This window comes from Somniosus microcephalus, chromosome 11, assembly GCF_052327205.1.
Source record: "Somniosus microcephalus isolate GS21.2 chromosome 11, FLI_Smic_1.0, whole genome shotgun sequence".
Lineage (NCBI taxonomy): Eukaryota > Metazoa > Chordata > Chondrichthyes > Squaliformes > Somniosidae > Somniosus > Somniosus microcephalus.
Window position 1 is genome coordinate 162,036,011 of NC_140997.1, and position 18,796 is coordinate 162,054,806.

The following is an 18,796-nucleotide window of genomic DNA, read 5'->3' on the forward strand; positions in this document are numbered from 1 at the left end:
GAGGGTGAAGTGAGTCTGGTTTAAGAGGAGTGGAAGGTGAAGAGATCTGGTTTAAGGGGAGTGGAGGGTGAAGAGAGTCTGGTTTAAGGGGAGAGGAAGGTGAAGAGAGTCTGATTTAAGAGGAGTGGAGGGTGAAAGAGTCTGGTTTAACAGGAGTGGAAGGTGAAGAGAGTCTGGATTAACGGGAGTGGAGGGTGAAGAGAGTCTGGTTTAAGGGGAGTGGAGGGTGAAGAGATTCTGGTTTAAGAGAAGTGGAGAGTGAAGAGAGTCTGGTTTAAGAGGAGTGGAAGGTGAAGAGAGTCTGGTTTAAGGGGAGTGGAGGGTGATGAGATTCTGGTTTAAAGAAGTGGAGGGTGAAGAGAGTCTGGCTTTAGAGGAGTGGAAGTTGAAGAGAGTCTGGTTTAAGGGGAGTGGAGGGTGAAGAGAGTCTGGTTTAAGGGGAGTGGAGGGTGATGAGATTCTGGTTTAAGAGGAGTGGAGGGTGGAGAGAGTCTGGCTTTAGAGGAGTGGAAGGTGAAGAGAGTCTGGTTTCAGGGGAGTGGAGGGTGAAGAGAGTCTGGTTTAAGGGGAGTGGAAGGTGAAGAGAGTCTGGTTTAAGAGGAGTGGAGGGTGAAGAGAGTCTGGTTCAAGAGGAGTGGAGGGTGAAGAGAGTCTGGTTTAAGAGAAGTGGAGGGTGAAGAGAGTCTGGTTTAAGAGGAGTGGAGGGTGAAGAGAGTTTGGTTTAAGAGGAGTGGAGGGTGTAGAGAGTCTGGTTTAAGGGGAGTGGAGGGTGAAGAGAGTCTGGTTTAAGAGGAATGGAGAATGAAGAGAGTCTGGTTTAAGAGGAGTGGAGGGTGAAGAGGGTCTGGTATAAGAGGAGTGGAGGGTGAAGAGAGTCTGGTTTAAGGGGAGTGGAGGGTGAAGAGAGTCTGGTTTAAGGGGAGTGGAGGGTGAAGAGAGTTTGGTTTAAGAGGAGTGGAAGGTGAAGAGAGTCTGGTTTCAGAGGAGTGGAGGGTGAACAGATTCTGGTTTAAGTGGAGTGGAGGGTGAAGAAAGTTTGGTTTAAGGGGAGTGGAGGGTGAAGAGAGTCTCGTTTAAGGGGAGTGGAGGGTGAAGAGAGTCTGGTTTAAGGGGAGTGGAGGGTGAAGGGAGTCTGGTTTAAGAGGAGTGGAGGATGAAGAGAGTCTGGTTTAAGGGGAGTGGAAGATGAAGGGAGTCTGGTTTAAGGGGAGTGGAGGGTGAAGAGAGTCTGATTTAAGGGGAGTGGAGGGTGAAGAGAGTCTGGTTTAAGAGGACTGGAAGGTGAAGAGAGTCTGGTTTAAGAGGAGTGGAGGGTGAAGAGAGTCTGCTTTAAGGGGAGTGGAAGGTGAAGAGAGACTGGTTTATGGGGAGTGGAGGGTGATGAGATTCTGGTTTAAGAGGAGTGGAGGGTGAAGAGATTCTGGTTTAAGAGGAGTGGAGTGTGAAGAGAGTCTGGCTTAAGAGGAGTGGAAGGTGAAGACAGTCTGGTTTAAGGGGAGTGGAGCGTGAAGAGAGTTTGGTTTAAGGGGAGTGGAGGTTAAGAGAGTCTGGTTTAAGAGGAGTGGAGGGTGAAGAGAGTCTGGTTTAAGAGGAGTGGAGGGTGAAGAGAGTCTGGTTTAAGAGGAGTGGAGGGTGAAGAGAGTCTGGTTTAAGAGGAGTGGAGGGTGAAGAGAGTTTGGTTTAAGATGAGTGAAGGGTGAAGAGAGTCTGGTTTAAGGGGAGTGGAGTGTGAAGAGAGTCTGGTTTAAGAGGAATGGAGGATGAAGAGAGTCTGGTTTAAGAGGAGTGGAGGGTGAAGAGAGTCTGGTTTAAGAGGAGTGGAGGATGAAGAGAGTCTGGTTTAAGGGGAGTGGAGGGTGAAGAGAGTCTGGTTTAAGGGGAGTGGAGGGTAAAGAGAGTCTGGTTTAAGGGGAGTGGAGGGTGAAGAGAGTCTGGTTTAAGGGGAGTGGAGGGTGAAGAGAGTTTGGTTTAAGGGGAGTGGACGGTGAAGAGAGTCTGGTTTAAGAGGAGTGGAGGGTGAACAGAGTCTGGTTTAAGTGGAGTGGAGGGTGAAGAAAGTCTGGTTTAAGGGGAGTGGAGGGTGAAGAGAGGCTCGTTTAAGGGGAGTGGAGGGTGAAGAGAGTCTGGTTTAAGGGGAGTGGAGGGTGAAGGGAGTCTTGTTTAAGTGGCGTAGAGGATGAAGAGAGTCTGGTTTAAGGGGAGTGGAAGGTGAAGAGAGTCTGGTTTAAGGGGTGTGGAGGGTGAAGAGAGTCTGATTTAAGGGGAGTGGAGGGTGAAGTGAGTCTGGTTTAACAGGAGTGGAGGGTGAAGAGAGTTTGGTTTAAGAGGAGTGGAAGGTGAAGCGAGTCTGGTTTAAGAGGAGTGGAAGGTGAAGAGAGTCTGGTTTAAGAGGAGTGGAGGGTGAAGAGTGTCTGGTTTAAGAGGAGTGGAAGGTGAAGAGAGTCTGGTTTAAGAGGCGTGGAGGGTGAAAGAGTCTGGTTTAAGGGGAGTGGAGGGTGAAGAGATTCTGGTTTAAGAGCAGTGGAGAGTGAAGAGAGTTTGGTTTAAGAGGAGTGGAAGGTGAAGAGAGTCTGGTTTAAGGGGAGTGGAGGGTGAAGAGAGTCTGGTTTAAGAGGAGTGAACGGTGAAGAGAGTCTGGTTTAAGGGGAGTGGAGGGTGATGAGATTCTGGTTTAAGAGGAGTGGAGTGTGAAGTGAGTCTGGTTTAAGGGGAGTGGAGGGTGAAGAGAGTCTGGTTAAGGGGAGTGGAAGGTGAAGAGAGTCTGGCTTAAGAGGAGTGGAGGGTGAAGAGAGTCTGGTTCAAGAGGAGTGGAAGGTGAAGAGAGTCTCGTTTAAGGCGAGTGGAGGGTGAAGAGAGTCTGGTTAAAGGGGAGTGGAAGGTGAAGAGAGTTTGGTTTAAGAGGAGTGGAGGGTGAAGAGAGTCTGGTTTAAGAGGAGTGGAGGGTGATGAGAGTCTGGTTTAAGAGGAGTGGAGGGTGAAGAGAGTCTGGTTTAAGGGGAGTGCAGGGTGAAGAGAATCTTGTTTAAGAGGACTGGAACGTGAAGTGAGTCTTGTTTAAGAGGAGTGGAGTGTGAAGTGAGTCTGGTTTAAGGGGAGTGGAAGGTGAAGAGAGGCTGGATTAAGGGGAGTGGAGGGTGAAGAGAGTCTGGTTTAAGGGGAGTGGAGGGTGAAGAGAGTCTGGTTTAAGAGGAGTGGAGGGTGAAGATAATCTGGTTTAAGGGGAGTCGAGGGTGACGGGATTCTGGTTTAAGAGGAGTGGAGGGTGAAGAGAGTCAGGTTTAAGACGAGTGGAGGGTGAAGAGAGTCTAGATTAAGGGGAGTGGAGTGTGAAGAGAGTCTGGTTTAAGGGGAGTGGAGGGTGAAGAGAGTCTGGTTTAAGGGGAGTGGAGTGTGAAGAGAGTCCGATTTAAGGGGAGTGGCGGGTGAAGAGAGTCTGGTTTAAGGGGAGTGGAGGGTGAAGAGAGTCTGGTTTAAGGGGACTGGAAGGTGAAGAGAGTCTGGTTTAAGAGGAGTGGAGGGTGAAGAGAGTCTGGTTTAGGAGGAGTGGAGGGTGAAGAGAGTTTGGTTTAAGAGGAGTGGAGGGCTGAAGAGAGTCTAGTTTAAGGGGAGTGGAGGGTGAAGAGAGTCTGGTTTAAGAGGAATGGAGGATGAAGAGAGTCTGGTTTAAGAGGAGTGGAGGGTGAAGTGAGTCTGGTTTAAGAGGAGTGGAGGGTGAAGAGAGTCTGGTTTAAGGGGAGTGGAGGGTGAAGAGAGTCTGATTTAAGGGGAGTGGAGGGTGAAGAGAGTCTGGTTTAAGGGGAGTGGAGGGTGAAGAGAGTCTGGTTTAAGGGGAGTGGAGGGTGAAGTGAGTATCGTTTAAGGGGAGTGGAGGGTGAAGAGAGTCTGGTTTAAGGGGAGTGGAGGGTGAAGAGAGTCTGGTTTAAGGGGAGTGGAGGGTGAAGTGAGTATCGTTTAAGGGGAGTGGAGGGTGAAGAGAGTCTGGTTTAAGGGGAGTGGAGGGTGAAGAGTGTCTGGTTTAAGAGGTGTTGAGGGTGAAGAGAGTCTGGTTGAAGGGGAGTGGAGGGTGAAGAGAGTCTGGTTTAAGGGGAGTGGAGGGTGAAGAGAGTCTGGTTTAAGAAGAGTGGAGGGTGAAGAGAATCTAGTTTAAGGGGAGTGGAGGGTGAAGAGATTCTGGTTTAAGGGGAGTGGAGGGTGAAGAGAGTCTGGTTTAAGGGGAGTGGAGGGTGAAGAGAGTCTGGTTTAAGGGGAGTGGAGGGTGAAGAGAGTCTGGTTTAAGGGGAGTGGAAGGTGAAGAGAATCTGGTTTAAGAGGAGTGGAGGGTGAACAGAGTCTGGTTTAAGTGGAGTGGAGGGTTAAGTCAGTCTGGTTTAAGGGGAGTGGAGGGTGAAGAGAGTCTCGTTTAAGGGGAGTGGAGGGTGAAGAGTGTCTGGTTTAAGGGGAGTGGAGGGTGAATAGAATCTGGTTTAAGAGGAGTGGAGGGTGAAGTGAGTCTGGTTTAAGGGGAGTGGAGGGTGAAGAGGGTCTGGTTTAAGTGGAATGGAGGATGAAGAGAGTCTGGTTTAAGAGGACTGGAGGGTGAAGAGGGTCTGGTATAAGAGGAGTGGAGGGTGAAGAGAGTCTGGTTTAAGGGGAGTGGAGGGTAAAGAGAGTCTGGTTTAAGGGGAGTGGAGGGTGAAGAGAGTCTGCTTTAAGGGGAGTGGAGGGTGAAGAGAGTCTGGTTTAAGGGGAGTGGAGGGTGAAGAGAGTTTGGTTTAAGGGGAGTGGAAGGTGAAGAGAGTCTGGTTTAAGAGGAGTGGAGGGTGAACAGAGTCTGTTTTAAGTGGAGTGGAGGGTGAAGAAAGTCTGGTTTAAGGGGAGTGGAGGGTGAAGGGAGTCTCGTTTAAGGGGAGTGGAGGGTGAAGAGAGTCTGGTTTAAGGGGAGTGGAGGGTGAAGGGAGTCTGGTTTAAGAGGAGTGGAGGATGAAGAGAGTCTGGTTTAAGGGGAGTGGAAGGTGAAGAGCGTCTTGTTTAAGGGGAGTGGAGGGTGAAGAGAGTCTGATTTAAGGGGAGTGGAGGGTGAAGAGATTCTGGTTTAAGAGGACTGGAAGGTGAAGAGAGTCTGGTTTAAGAGGAGTGGAGGGTGAAGAGAGTCAGGTTTAAGGGGAGAGGAGGGTGAAGAGAGTCTGGTTTAAGGGTAGTGGAGGGTGAAGAGAGTCTGGTTTAAGGGGAGTGGAGGGTGAAGAGAGTCAGGTTTAAGGGGAGTGGAGGGTGAAGAGAGTCTGGTTTAAGGGTAGTGGAGGGTGAAGAGAGTCTGGTTTAAGGGGAGTGGAGGGTGAAAAGAGTCTTGTTTAAGTGGAGTGGAGGGTGAAGAGAGTCTGTTTTAAGGGGAGTGGAGGGTGAAGAGAGTCTGCTTTAAGGGGTGTGGAGCGTGAAGAGAGTCTGGTTTAAGGGTAGTGGAGGGTGAAGAGAGTCTGGTTTAAGGGGAGTGGAGGGTGAAGGGAGTCTGGTTTAAGGGGAGTGGAGGGTGAAGAGAGTCTGGTTTAAGGGGAGTGGAGGGTGAAAAGAGTCTTGTTTAAGAGGAGTGGAGGGTGAAGAGAGTCTGGTTTCAGGGGGGTGGAGGGTGATGGGAGTCTGGTTTAAGAGGAGTGGAGGGTGAAGAGAGTCTGGTTTAAGAGGAGTGGAGGGTGAAGAGAGTCTGGTTTAAGAGGAGTGAAGGGTGAAGAGAGTCTGGATTAAGAGGAGTGGAGGGTGAAGAGAGTCTGGTTTAAGAGGAGTGGAGGGTGAAGAGAGTCTGGTTTAAGGGGAGTGGAGGGTGAAGAGAGTCTGGTTTAAGGGGAGTGGAGGGTGAAGAGAGTCTGGTTTAAGGGGAGTGGAGGGTGAAGAGAGTCTGGTTTAAGGGGAGTGGAGGGTGAAGAGAGTCTGGTTTAAGGGGAGTGGAGGGTGAAGAGAGTCTGGTTTAAGGGGAGTGGAGGGTGAAGAGAGTCTGGTTTAAGGAGAGTGGAGGGTGAAGAGAGTTTGGTTTAAGGGGAGTGGAAGGTGAAGAGAGTCTGGTTTAAGAGGAGTGGAAGGTGAACAGAGTCTGGTTTAAGTGGAGTGGAGGGTGAAGAAAGTCTAGTTTAAGGGGAGTGGAGGGTGAAGAGAGTCTGGTTTAAGAGGACTGGAAGGTGAAGAGAGTCTGGTTTAAGGGGAGTGGAGGGTGAAGGGAGTCTTGTTTAAGAGGCGTAGAGGATGAAGAGAGTCTGATTTAAGGGGAGTGGAAGGTGAAGAGAGTCTGGTTTAAGGGGAGTGGAGGGTGAAGAGAGTCTGATTTAAGGGGAGTGGAGGGTGAAGTGAGTCTGGTTTAAGAGGACTGGAAGGTGAAGAGAGTCTGGTTTAGGAGGAGTGGAGGGTGAAGAGAGTCTGGTTTAAGGGGAGTGGAGGGTGAAGAGAGTCTGGTTTAAGGGGAGTGGAGGGTGAAGAGAGTCTGGTTTAAGGGGAGTGGAGGGTGAAGAGAGTCTGGTTTAAGAGGAGTGGAGGGTGAAGAGAGTCTGGTTTAAGGGAGGAGGAGGGTGAAGGGAGTCTGGTTTAAGGGGAGTGGAGGGTGACGGGAGTCTGGTTTAAGAGGAGTGGAGGGTGAAGAGAGTCTGGTTTAAGAGGAGTGGAGGGTGAAGAGAGTCTGGATTAAGGGGAGTGGAGTGTGAAGAGAGTCTGGTTTAAGGGGACTGGAGGGTGAAGAGAGTCTGGTTTAGGAGGAGTTGAGGGTGAAGAGAGTCTTGTTTAAGGGGAGTGGAGTGTGAAGAGAGTCTGGTTTAAGGGGAGTGGAAGGTGAAGTGAGTCTGGTTTAAGGGGAGTGGAGGGTGAAGAGAGTCTGGTTTAAGGAGAGTGGAGGGTGAAGAGAGACTGGTTTAAGGGGAGTGGAGGGTGAAGAGAGTCTGGTTTAAGGGGAGTGGAGGGTGAAGAGAGTCTGGTTTAAGTGGAGTGGAGGGTGAAGAGAATCTGGTTTAAGGGGAGTGGAAGGTGAAGAGAGTCTGGTTTAAGGGGAGTGGAGGTTGAAGAGAGTCTGGTTTAAGGGGAGTGGAAGGTGAAGAGAGTCTGGTTTAAGGGGAGTGGAGGGTGAAGAGAGTCTGGTTTAAAGGGAGTGGAGGGTGAAGAGAGTCTGGTTTAAGGGGAGTGGAGGGTGAAGAGAGTCTGGTTTAAGGGGAGTGGAGGGTGAAAAGAGTCTTGTTTAAGTGGAGTGGAGGGTGAAGAGAGTCTGGTTTAAGGGGAGTGGAGGGTGAAGAGAGTCTGGTTTAAGGGTAGTGGAGGGTGAAGAGAGTCTGGTTTAAGGGTAGTGGAGGGTGAAGAGAGTCTGGTTTAAAGGGAGTGGAGGGTGAAAAGAGTCTTGTTTAAGTGGAGTGGAGGGTGAAGAGAGTCTGGTTTAAGGGGAGTGGAGGGTGAAGAGAGTCTGCTTTAAGGGGAGTGGAGCGTGAAGAGAGTCTGGTTTAAGGGGAGTGGAGGGTGAAAAGAGTCTTGTTTAAGAGGAGTGGAGGGTGAAGAGGGTCTGGTTTCAGGGGGGTGGAGGGTGATGGGAGTCTGGTTTAAGAGGAGTGGAGGGTGAAGAGAGTCTGGTTTAAGAGTAGTGGAGGGTGAAGAGAGTCTGGTTTAAGAGGAGTGAAGGGTGAAGAGAGTCTGGATTAAGGGGAGTGGAAGGTGAAGAGAGTCTGGTTTAAGGGGAGTGGAGGGTGAAGAGAGTCTGGCTTAAGGGGAGTGGAGGGTAAAGAGAGTCTGGTTTAAGGGGAGTGGAGGGTGAAGACAGTCTGGTTTAAAGGGAGTGGAGGGTGAAGAGAATCTGGTTTAAGGGGAGTGGAAGGTGAAGAGAGTCTGGTTTAAGGGGAGTGGAGGTTGAAGAGAGTCAAGTTTAAGGGAAGTGGAAGGTGAAGAGAGTCTGGTTTAAGGGGAGTGGAGGGTGAAGTGAGTCTGGTTTAAGAGGAGTGGAGGGTGCAGAGCGTCTGGTTTATGAGGAGTTGAGGGTGAAGAGAGTCTGGTTTAAGGGGAGTGGAGGGTGAATAGAGTCTGGTTTAAGGGGAGTGGAGTGTGAAGAGAGTCTGGTTTAAGTGGAGTGGAGGGTGAAGAGAGTCTGGTTTAAGGGGAGTGGAGGGTGAAGAGAGTCTGGTTTAAGGGGAGTGGAGGGTGAAGGGAGTCTGGTTTAAGTGGAGTGGAGGGTGAAGAGAATCTGGTTTAAGGGGAGTGGAGGGTGAAGAGAGTCTGCTTTAAGGGGAGTGGAGGGTGAAGAGAGTCTTGTTTCGGAGGAGTGGAGGGTGAAGAGAATCTGGTTTCAGAGGAATGGAGGGTGAAGAGAGTCTGGCTTAAGAGGAGTGGAGGGTGAAGAGAGTCTGGTCTAAGGGGAGTGGAGGGTGTAGAGAGTCAGGTTTAAGGGGAGTGGAGGGTGAAGAGAGTCTGGTTTAAGGGGAGTGGAGGGTGAAGAGAGTCTGGTTTAAGGGGAGAGGAGGGTGAAGAGAGTCTGGTTTAAGAGGAGTGGAAGGTGAAGAGAGTCAGGTTTAACAGGAGTGGAGGGTGAAGAGAGTCTACTTTAAGGTGAATGGAGGGTGAAGAGAGTCTGGTTTAAGGGGAGAGGAGGGTGAAGAGAGTCTGGTTTAAGAGGAGTGGAAGGTGAAGAGAGTCAGGTTTAACAGGAGTGGAGGGTGAAGAGAGTCTACTTTAAGGGGAATGGAGGGTGAAGAGATTCTGGTTTAAGAGGAGTGGAAGGTGAAGAGAGTCAGGTTTAACAGGAGTGGAGGGTGAAGTGAGTCTGGTTTAAGTGGAGTGGAAGGTGAAGAGAATCTGGTTTAAAGGGAGTGAAGGGTGAAGAGAGTCTGGTTTAAGGGGAGTGGAAGGTGAAGAGAATCTGGTTTAAAGGGAGTGGAGGGTGAAGAGAGTCTGGTTTAAGGGGAGAGGAGGTTGAAGAGAGTCTGGTTTAAGGGGAGTGGAAGGTGAAGAGAGTCTGGTTTAAGGGGACTGGAGGGTGAAGAGAGTCTGGTTTAAGGGGAGTGGAGGATGAAGAGAGTCTGGCTTAAGAGGAGTGGAGGGTGAAGAGCGTCTGGTTTATGAGGAGTTGAGGGTGAAGGGAGTCTGGTTTAAGGGGAGTGGAGGGTGAAGAGATTCTGGTTTAAGGGAAGTGGAGGGTGAAGAGAGTCTGGTTTAAGGGGAGTGGAGCGTGAAGAGAGTCTGGTTTAAGTGGAGTGGAGGGTGAAGAGAATCTGGTTTAAGGGGCGTGGAAGGTGAGAAGAGTCTGGTTTAAGGGTAGTGGAGGTTGAAGAGAGTCTGGTTTAAGGGGAGTGGAAGGTGAAGAGAGTCTGGTTTAAGGGGAGTGGAGGGTGAAGAGAGTCTGGTTTAAGAGGAGTGGAGGGTGAAGAGAGTCTTGTTTCAGAGGAGTGGAGGGTGAAGAGAGTCTGGTTTAAGGGGAGTGGAGGGTGAAGAGAGTCTGGTTTAAGGGGAGTGGAGGATGAAGAGAGTCTGGTTTAAGAGGTGTGGAGGATGAAGAGAGTCTGCTTTAAGGTGAGTGGAGGGTGAAGAGAGTCTGGTTTAAGGGGAGTGGAGGGTGAAGAGAGTCTGGTTTAAGGGGAGTGGAGAGTGAAGAGAGTCTGGTTTAAGGGGTTTGGAGGGTGAAGAGAGTCTGGTTTAAGTGGAGTGGAGGGTGAAGAGAATCTGGTTTAAGTGGAGTGGAAGGTGAAGAGAGTCTGGGTTAAACAGGAGTGGAGGGTGAAGAGATTCTGCTTTAAGGGGAGTGGAGGGTGAAGAGGGTCTGGTTTCAGAGGAGTGGAGGGTGAAGCGAGTCTGCTTTGAGGGGAGTGGAATGTGAAGAGAGTCTGGTTTAAGGGGAGTGGAGGGTGAAGAGAGTCTGGTTTAAGAGGAGTGGAGGGTGAAGTGAGTCTGCTTTAAGGGGAGTGGAGGGTGAAGAGAGTCTGGTTTAAGGGGAGTGGAGGGTGAAGAGAGTCTGGTTTAAGAGGAGTGGAGGGTGAAGCGAGTCTGCTTTAAGGGGAGTGGAGGGTGAAGAGAGTCTGGTTTAAGAGGAATGGAAGGTGAAGAGAGTCTGGTTTAAGAGGAGTGGAGGGTGAAGAGAGTCTAGTTTAAGGGGAGTGGAGGGTGAAGAGAGTCTGGTTTAAGGGGAGTGGAGGGTGAAGAGAGTCTGGTTTAAGGGGAGTGGAGGGTGAAGAGAGTCTGGTTTAAGAGGAGTGGAAGGTGAAGAGAGTCTGGTTTAAGAGGAGTGGAGGGTGAAGAGAGTCTGCTTTAAGGGGAATGGAGGGTGAAGAGAGTCTGGTTTAAGGGGAGTGGGGGGGGAAGAAAGTCTGGTTTAAGGGGAGTTGTGGGTGAAGAGAGTCTGGTTTAAGAGGAATGGAGGATGAAGAGAGTCTGGTTTAAGAGGAGTGGAGGGTGAAGAGAGTCTGGTTTAAGAGGAGTGGAGGATGAAGAGAGTCTGGTTTAAGGGGAGTGGAGGGTGAAGAGAGTCTGGTTTAAGGGGAGTGGAGGGTAAAGAGAGTCTGGTTTAAGGGGAGTGGAGGGTGAAGAGAGTCTGGTTTAAGGGGAGTGGAGGGTGAAGAGAGTTTGGTTTAAGGGGAGTGGATGGTGAAGAGAGTCTGGTTTAAGAGGAGTGGAGGGTGAACAGAGTCTGGTTTAAGTGGAGTGGAGGGTGAAGAAAGTCTGGTTTAAGGGGAGTGGAGGGTGAAGAGAGGCTCGTTTAAGGGGAGTGGAGGGTGAAGAGAGTCTGGTTTAAGGGGAGTGGAGTGTGAAGGGAGTCTTGTTTAAGTGGCGTAGAGGATGAAGAGAGTCTGGTTTAAGGGGAGTGGAAGGTGAAGAGAGTCTGGTTTAAGGGGTGTGGAGGGTGAAGAGAGTCTGATTTAAGGGGAGTGGAGGGTGAAGTGAGTCTGGTTTAACAGGAGTGGAGGGTGAAGAGAGTTTGGTTTAAGAGGAGTGGAAGGTGAAGCGAGTCTGGTTTAAGAGGAGTGGAAGGTGAAGAGAGCCTGGTTTAAGAGGAGTGGAGGGTGAAGAGTGTCTGGTTTAAGAGGAGTGGAAGGTGAAGAGAGTCTGGTTTAAGAGGCGTGGAGGGTGAAAGAGTCTGGTTTAAGGGGAGTGGAGGGTGAAGAGATTCTGGTTTAAGAGCAGTGGAGAGTGAAGAGAGTTTGGTTTAAGAGGAGTGGAAGGTGAAGAGAGTCTGGTTTAAGGGGAGTGGAGGATGAAGAGAGTCTGGTTTAAGAGGAGTGAACGGTGAAGAGAGTCTGTTTTAAGCGAGTGGAGGGTGATGAGATTCTGGTTTAAGAGGAGTGGAGGGTGAAGAGAGTCTGGTTTAAGGGGAGTGGAGGGTGAAGAGAGTCTGGTTAAGGGGAGTGGAAGGTGAAGAGAGTCTGGCTTAAGAGGAGTGGAGGGTGAAGAGAGTCTGGTTCAAGAGGAGTGGAAGGTGAAGAGAGTCTCGTTTAAGGGGAGTGGAGGGTGAAGAGAGTCTGGTTAAAGGGGAGTGGAAGGTGAAGAGAGTTTGGTTTAAGAGGAGTGGAGGGTGAAGAGAGTCTGGTTTAAGAGGAGTGGAGGGTGATGAGAGTCTGGTTTAAGAGGAGTGGAGGGTGAAGAGAGTCTGGTTTAAGGGGAGTGCAGGGTGAAGAGAATCTTGTTTAAGAGGACTGGAACGTGAAGTGAGTCTTGTTTAAGAGGAGTGGAGTGTGAAGTGAGTCTGGTTTAAGGGGAGTGGAAGGTGAAGAGAGGCTGGATTAAGGGGAGTGGAGGGTGAAGAGAGTCTGGTTTAAGTGGAGTGGAGGGTGAAGAGAGTCTGGTTTAAGAGGAGTGGAGGGTGAAGATAATCTGGTTTAAGGGGAGTCGAGGGTGACGGGATTCTGGTTTAAGAGGAGTGGAGGGTGAAGAGAGTCAGGTTTAAGACGAGTGGAGGGTGAAGAGAGTCTAGATTAAGGGGAGTGGAGTGTGAAGAGAGTCTGGTTTAAGGGGAGTGGAGGGTGAAGAGAGTCTGGTTTAAGGGGAGTGGAGTGTGAAGAGAGTCTGGTTTAAGGGGAGTGGCGGGTGAAGAGAGTCTGGTTTAAGGGGAGTGGAGGGTGAAGAGAGTCTGGTTTAAGGGGACTGGAAGGTGAAGAGAGTCTGGTTTAAGAGGAGTGGAGGGTGAAGAGAGTCTGGTTTAGGAGGAGTGGAGGGTGAAGAGAGTTTGGTTTAAGAGGAGTGGAGGGCTGAAGAGAGTCTGGTTTAAGGGGAGTGGAGGGTGAAGAGAGTCTGGTTTAAGAGGAATGGAGGATGAAGAGAGTCTGGTTTAAGAGGAGTGGAGGGTGAAGTGAGTCTGGTTTAAGAGGAGTGGAGGGTGAAGAGAGTCTGGTTTAAGGGGAGTGGAGGGTGAAGAGAGTCTGATTTAAGGGGAGTGGAGGGTGAAGAGAGTCTGGTTTAAGGGGAGTGGAGGGTGAAGAGAGTCTGGTTTAAGGGGAGTGGAGGGTGAAGTGAGTATCGTTTAAGGGGAGTGGAGGGTGAAGAGAGTCTGGTTTAAGGGGAGTGGAGGGTGAAGAGAGTCTGGTTTAAGGGGAGTGGAGGGTGAAGTGAGTATCATTTAAGGGGAGTGGAGGGTGAAGAGAGTCTGGTTTAAGGGGAGTGGAGGGTGAAGAGTGTCTGGTTTAAGAGGAGTTGAGGGTGAAGAGAGTCTGGTTTAAGGGGAGTGGAGGGTGAAGAGAGTCTGGTTTAAGGGGAGTGGAGGGTGAAGAGAGTCTGGTTTAAGAAGAGTGGAGGGTGAAGAGAGTCTAGTTTAAGGGGAGTGGAGGGTGAAGAGATTCTGGTTTAAGGGGAGTGGAGGGTGAAGAGAGTCTGGTTTAAGGGGAGTGGAGGGTGAAGAGAGTCTGGTTTAAGGGGAGTGGAGGGTGAAGAGAGTCTGGTTTAAGGGGAGTGGAAGGTGAAGAGAATCTGGTTTAAGAGGAGTGGAGGGTGAACAGAGTCTGGTTTAAGTGGAGTGGAGGGTTAAGTCAGTCTGGTTTAAGGGGAGTGGAGGGTGAAGAGCGTCTCGTTTAAGGGGAGTGGAGGGTGAAGAGAGTCTGGTTTAAGGGGAGTGGAGGGTGAATAGAATCTGGTTTAAGAGGAGTGGAGGGTGAAGTGAGTCTGGTTTAAGGGGAGTGGAGGGTGAAGAGGGTCTGGTTTAAGTGGAATGGAGGATGAAGAGAGTCTGGTTTAAGAGGACTGGAGGGTGAAGAGGGTCTGGGAGAAGAGGAGTGGAGGGTGAAGAGAGTCTGGTTTAAGGGGAGTGGAGGGTAAAGAGTGTCTGGTTTAAGGGGAGTGGAGGGTGAAGAGAGTCTGCTTTAAGGGGAGTGGAGGGTGAAGAGAGTCTGGTTTAAGGGGAGTGGAGGGTGAAGAGAGTTTGGTTTAAGGGGAGTGGAAGGTGAAGAGAGTCTGGTTTAAGAGGAGTGGAGGGTGAACAGAGTCTGGTTTAAGGGGAGTGGAGGGTGAAGAAAGTCTGGTTTAAGGGGAGTGGAGGGTGAAGAGAGTCTCGTTTAAGGGGAGTGGAGGGTGAAGAGAGTCTGGTTTAAGGGGAGTGGAGGGTGAAGGGAGTCTGGTTTAAGAGGAGTGGAGGATGAAGAGAGTCTGGTTTAAGGGGAGTGGAAGGTGAAGAGAGTCTTGTTTAAGGGGAGTGGAGGGTGAAGAGAGTCTGATTTAAGGGGAGTGGAGGGTGAAGAGATTCTGGTTTAAGAGGACTGGAAGGTGAAGAGAGTCTGGTTTAAGAGGAGTGGAGGGTGAAGAGAGTCAGGTTTAAGGGGAGTGGAGGGTGAAGAGAGTCTGGTTTAAGGGTAGTGGAGGGTGAAGAGAGTCTGGTTTAAGGGGAGTGGAGGGTGAAGAGAGTCAGGTTTAAGGGGAGTGGAGGGTGAAGAGAGTCTGGTTTAAGGGTAGTGGAGGGTGAAGACAGTCTGTTTTAAGGGGAGTGGAGGGTGAAAAGAGTCTTGTGTAAGTGGAGTGGAGGGTGAAGAGAGTCTGGTTTAAGGGGAGTGGAGGGTGAAGAGAGTCTGCTTTAAGGGGAGTGGAGCGTGAAGAGAGTCTGGTTTAAGGGTAGTGGAGGGTGAAGAGAGTCTGGTTTAAGGGGAGTGGAGGGTGAAGAGAGTCTGGTTTAAGGGGAGTGGAGGGTGAAGAGAGTCTGGTTTAAGGGAGTGGAGGGTGAAAAGAGTCTTGTTTAAGAGGAGTGGAGGGTGAAGAGAGTCTGGTTTCAGGGTGGTGGAGGGTGATGGGAGTCTGGTTTAAGAGGAGTGGAGGGTGAAGAGAGTCTGGTTTAAGAGGAGTGGAGGGTGAAGAGAGTCTGGTTTAAGAGGAGTGAAGGGTGAAGAGAGTCTGGATTAAGAGGAGTGGAGGGTGAAGAGAGTCTGGTTTAAGAGGAGTGGAGGGTGAAGCGAGTCTGGTTTAAGGGGAGTGGAGGGTGAAGAGAGTCTGGTTTAAGGGGAGTGGAGGGTGAAGAGAGTCTGGTTTAAGGGGAGTGGAGGGTGAAGAGAGTCTGGTTTAAGGGGAGTGGAGGGTGAAGAGAGTCTGGTTTAAGGGGAGTGGAGGGTGAAGAGAGTCTGGTTTAAGGGGAGTGGAGGGTGAAGAGAGTCTGGTTTAAGGGGAGTGGAGGGTGAAGAGAGTTTGGTTTAAGGGGAGTGGAAGGTGAAGAGAGTCTGGTTTAAGAGGAGTGGAGGGTGAACAGAGTCTGGTTTAAGTGGAGTGGAGTGTGAAGAAAGTCTAGTTTAAGGGGAGTGGAGGGTGAAGAGAGTCTGGTTTAACAGGACTGGAAGGTGAAGAGAGTCTGGTTTAAGGGGAGTGGAGGGTGAAGGGAGTCTTGTTTAAGAGGCGTAGAGGATGAAGAGAGTCTGGTTTAAGGGGAGTGGAAGGTGAAGAGAGTCTGGTTTAAGGGGAGTGGAGGGTGAAGAGAGTCTGATTTAAGGGGAGTGGAGGGTGAAGTGAGTCTGGTTTAAGAGGACTGGAAGGTGAAGAGAGTCTGGTTTAAGAGGAGTGGAGGGTGAAGAGAGTCTGGTTTAAGGGGAGTGGAGGGTGAAGAGAGTCTGGTTTAAGGGGAGTGGAGGGTGAAGAGAGTCTGGTTTAAGGGGAGTGGAGGGTGAAGAGAGTCTGGTTTAAGAGGAGTGGAGGGTGAAGAGAGTCTGGTTTAAGGGAGGAGGAGGGTGAAGGGAGTCTGGTTTAAGGGAAGTGGAGGGTGACGGGAGTCTGGTTTAAGAGGAGTGGAGGGTGAAGAGAGTCTGGTTTAAGAGGAGTGGAGGGTGAAGAGAGTCTGGATTAAGGGGAGTGGAGTGTGAAGAGAGTCTGGTTTAAGGGGACTGGAGGGTGAAGAGAGTCTGGTTTAGGAGGAGTTGAGGGTGAAGAGAGTCTTGTTTAAGGGGAGTGGAGGGTGAAGAGAGTCTGGTTTAAGGGGAGTGGAAGGTGAAGTGAGTCTGGTTTAAGGGGAGTGGAGGGTGAAGAGAGTCTGGTTTAAGGAGAGTGGAGGGTGGAGAGAGACTGGTTTAAGGGGAGTGGAGGGTGAAAAGAGTCTGGTTTAAGGGGAGTGGAGGGTGAAGAGAGTCTGGTTTAAGTGGAGTGGAGGGTGAAGAGAATCTGGTTTAAGGGGAGTGGAAGGTGAAGAGAGTCTGGTTTAAGGGGAGTGGAGGTTGAAGAGAGTCTGGTTTAAGGGGAGTGGAAGGTGAAGAGAGTATGGTTTAAGGGGAGTGGAGGGTGAAGAGAGTCTGGTTTAAAGGGAGTGGAGGGTGAAGAGAGTCTGGTTTAAGGGGAGTGGAGGGTGAAGAGAGTCTGGTTTAAGGGGAGTGGAGGGTGAAAAGAGTCTTGTTTAAGTGGAGTGGAGGGTGAAGAGAGTCTGGTTTAAGGGGAGTGGAGGGTGAAGAGAGTCTGCTTTAAGGGGAGTGGAGCGTGAAGAGAGTCTGGTTTAAGGGTAGTGGAGGGTGAAGAGAGTCTGGTTTAAGGGGAGTGGAGGGTGAAGAGAGTCTGGTTTAAGGGGAGTGGAGGGTGAAGAGAGTCTGGTTTAAGGGGAGTGGAGGGTGAAAAGAGTCTTGTTTAAGAGGAGTGGAGGGTGAAGTGAGTCTGGTTTCGGGGGGTGGAGGGTGATGGGAGTCTGGTTTAAGAGGAGTGGAGGGTGAAGAGAGTCTGGTTTAAGAGGAGTGGAGGGTGAAGAGAGTCTGGTTTAAGAGGAGTGAAGGGTGAAGAGAGTCTGGATTAAGGGGAGTGGAAGGTGAAGAGAGTCTGGTTTAAGGGGAGTGGAGGGTGAAGAGAGTCTGTCTTAAGGGGAGTGGAGGGTAAAGAGAGTCTGGTTTAAGGGGAGTGGAGGGTGAAGACAGTCTGGTTTAAAGGGAGTGGAGGGTGAAGAGAATCTGGTTTAAGGTGAGTGGAAGGTGAAGAGAGTCTGGTTTAAGGGGAGTGGAGGTTGAAGAGAGTCAAGTTTAAGGGGAGTGGAAGGTGAAGAGAGTCTGGTTTAAGGGGAGTGGAGGGTGAAGTGAGTCTGGTTTAAGAGGAGTGGAGGGTGCAGAGCGTCTGGTTTATGAGGAGTTGAGGGTGAAGAGAGTCTGGTTTAAGGGGAGTGGAGGGTGAAGAGTGTCTGGTTTAAGGGGAGTGGAGGGTGAAGAGAGTCTGGTTTAAGTGGAGTGGAGGGTGAAGAGAGTCTGGTTTAAGGGGAGTGGAGGGTGAAGAGAGTCTGGTTTAAGGGGAGTGGAGGGTGAAGAGAGTCTGGTTTAAGTGGAGTGGAGGGTGAAGAGAATCTGGTTTAAGAGGAGTGGAGGGTGATGAGAGTCTGCTTTAAGCGGAGTTGAGGGTGAAGAGAGTCTTGTTTCGGAGGAGTGGAGGGTGAAGAGAATCTGGTTTCAGAGGAATGGAGGGTGAAGAGAGTCTGGCTTAAGAGGAGTGGAGGGTGAAGAGAGTCTGGTCTAAGGGGAGTGGAGGGTGTAGAGAGTCAGGTTTAAGGGGAGTGGAGGGTGAAGAGAGTCTGGTTTAAGGGGAGTGGAGGGTGAAGAGAGCCTGGTTTAAGGGGAGAGGAGGGTGAAGAGAGTCTGGTTTAAGAGGAGTGGAAGGTGAAGAGAGTCAGGTTAACCAGGAGTGGAGGGTGAAGAGAGTCTACTTTAAGGGGAATGGAGGGTGAAGAGAGTCTGGTTTAAGGGGAGAGGAGGGTGAAGAGAGTCTGGTTTAAGAGGAGTGGAAGGTGAAGAGAGTCAGGTTTAACAGGAGTGGAGGGTGAAGGGAGTCTACTTTAAGGGGAATGGAGGGTGAAGAGATTCTAGCTTAAGAGGAGTGGAAGGTGAAGAGAGTCAGGTTTAACAGGAGTGGAGGGTGAAGTGAGTCTGGTTTAAGGGGAGTGGAAGGTGAAGAGAATCTGGTTTAAAGGGAGTGAAGGGTGAAGAGAGTCTGGTTTCAGGGGAGTGGAAGGTGAAGAGAATCTGGTTTAAAGGGAGTGGAGGGTGAAGAGAGTCTGGTTTAAGGGGAGTGGAGGTTGAAGAGAGTCTGGTTTAAGGGGAGTGGAAGGTGAAGAGAGTCTGGTTTAAGGGGACTGGAGGGTGAAGTGAGTCTGGTTTAAGGGGAGTGGAGGATGAAGAGAGTCTGGCTTAAGAGGAGTGGAGGGTGAAGAGCGTCTGGTTTATGAGGAGTTGAGGGTGAAGGGAGTCTGGTTTAAGGGGAGTGGAGGGTGAAGAGATTCTGGTTTAAGGGAAGTGGAGGGTGAAGAGAGTCTGGTTTAAGGGGAGTGGAGGGTGAAGAGAGTCTGGTTTAAGTGGAGTGGAGGGTGAAGAGAATCTGGTTTAAGGGGCGTGGAAGGTGAGAAGAGTCTGGTTTAAGGGTAGTGGAGGTTGAAGAGAGTCTGGTTTAAGGGGAGTGGAAGGTGAAGAGAGTCTGGTTTAAGGGGAGTGGAGGGTGAAGAGAGTCTGGTTTAAGAGGAGTGGAGGGTGAAGAGAGTCTTGTTTCAGAGGAGTGGAGGGTGAAGAGAGTCTGGTTTAAGGGGAGTGGAGGATGAAGAGAGTCTGGTTTAAGAGGTGTGGAGGATGAAGAGAGTCTGCTTTAAGGGGAGTGGAGGGTGAAGAGAGTCTGGTTTAAGGGGAGTGGAGGGTGAAGAGAGTCTGGTTTAAGGGGAGTGGAGAGTGAAGAGAGTCTGGTTTAAGGGGAGTGGAGAGTGAAGAGAGTCTGGTTTAAGTCGAGTGGAGGGTGAAGAGAATCTGGTTTAAGGGGAGTGGAAGGTGAAGAGAGTCTGGTTTAAGGGGAGTGGAGGGTGAAGAGAGTGTGGTTTAAGAGGAGTGGAAGGTGAAGAGAGTCTGGTTTAAGAGGAGTGGAGGGTGAAGAGAGTCTGCTTTAAGGGGAATGGAGGTTGAAGAGAGTCTGGTTTAAGAGGAGTGGAGGGTGAAGAGAGTCTGGTTTAAGGGGAGTGGAGGTTGAAGAGAGTCTGGTTTAAGGGGAGTGGAAGGTGAAGAGAGTCTGGTTTAAGGGGACTGGAGGGTGAAGTGAGTCTGGTTTAAGGGGAGTGGAGGATGAAGAGAGTCTGGCTTAAGAGGAGTGGAGGGTGAAGAGCGTCTGGTTTATGAGGAGTTGAGGGTGAAGGGAGTCTGGTTTAAGGGGAGTGGAGGGTGAAGAGATTCTGGTTTAAGGGAAGTGGAGGGTGAAGAGAGTCTGGTTTAAGGGGAGTGGAGGGTGAAGAGAGTCTGGTTTAAGTGGAGTGGAGGGTGAAGAGAATCTGGTTTAAGGGGCGTGGAAGGTGAGAAGAGTCTGGTTTAAGGGTAGTGGAGGTTGAAGAGAGTCTGGTTTAAGGGGAGTGGAAGGTGAAGAGAGTCTGGTTTAAGGGGAGTGGAGGGTGAAGAGAGTCTGGTTTAAGAGGAGTGGAGGGTGAAGAGAGTCTTGT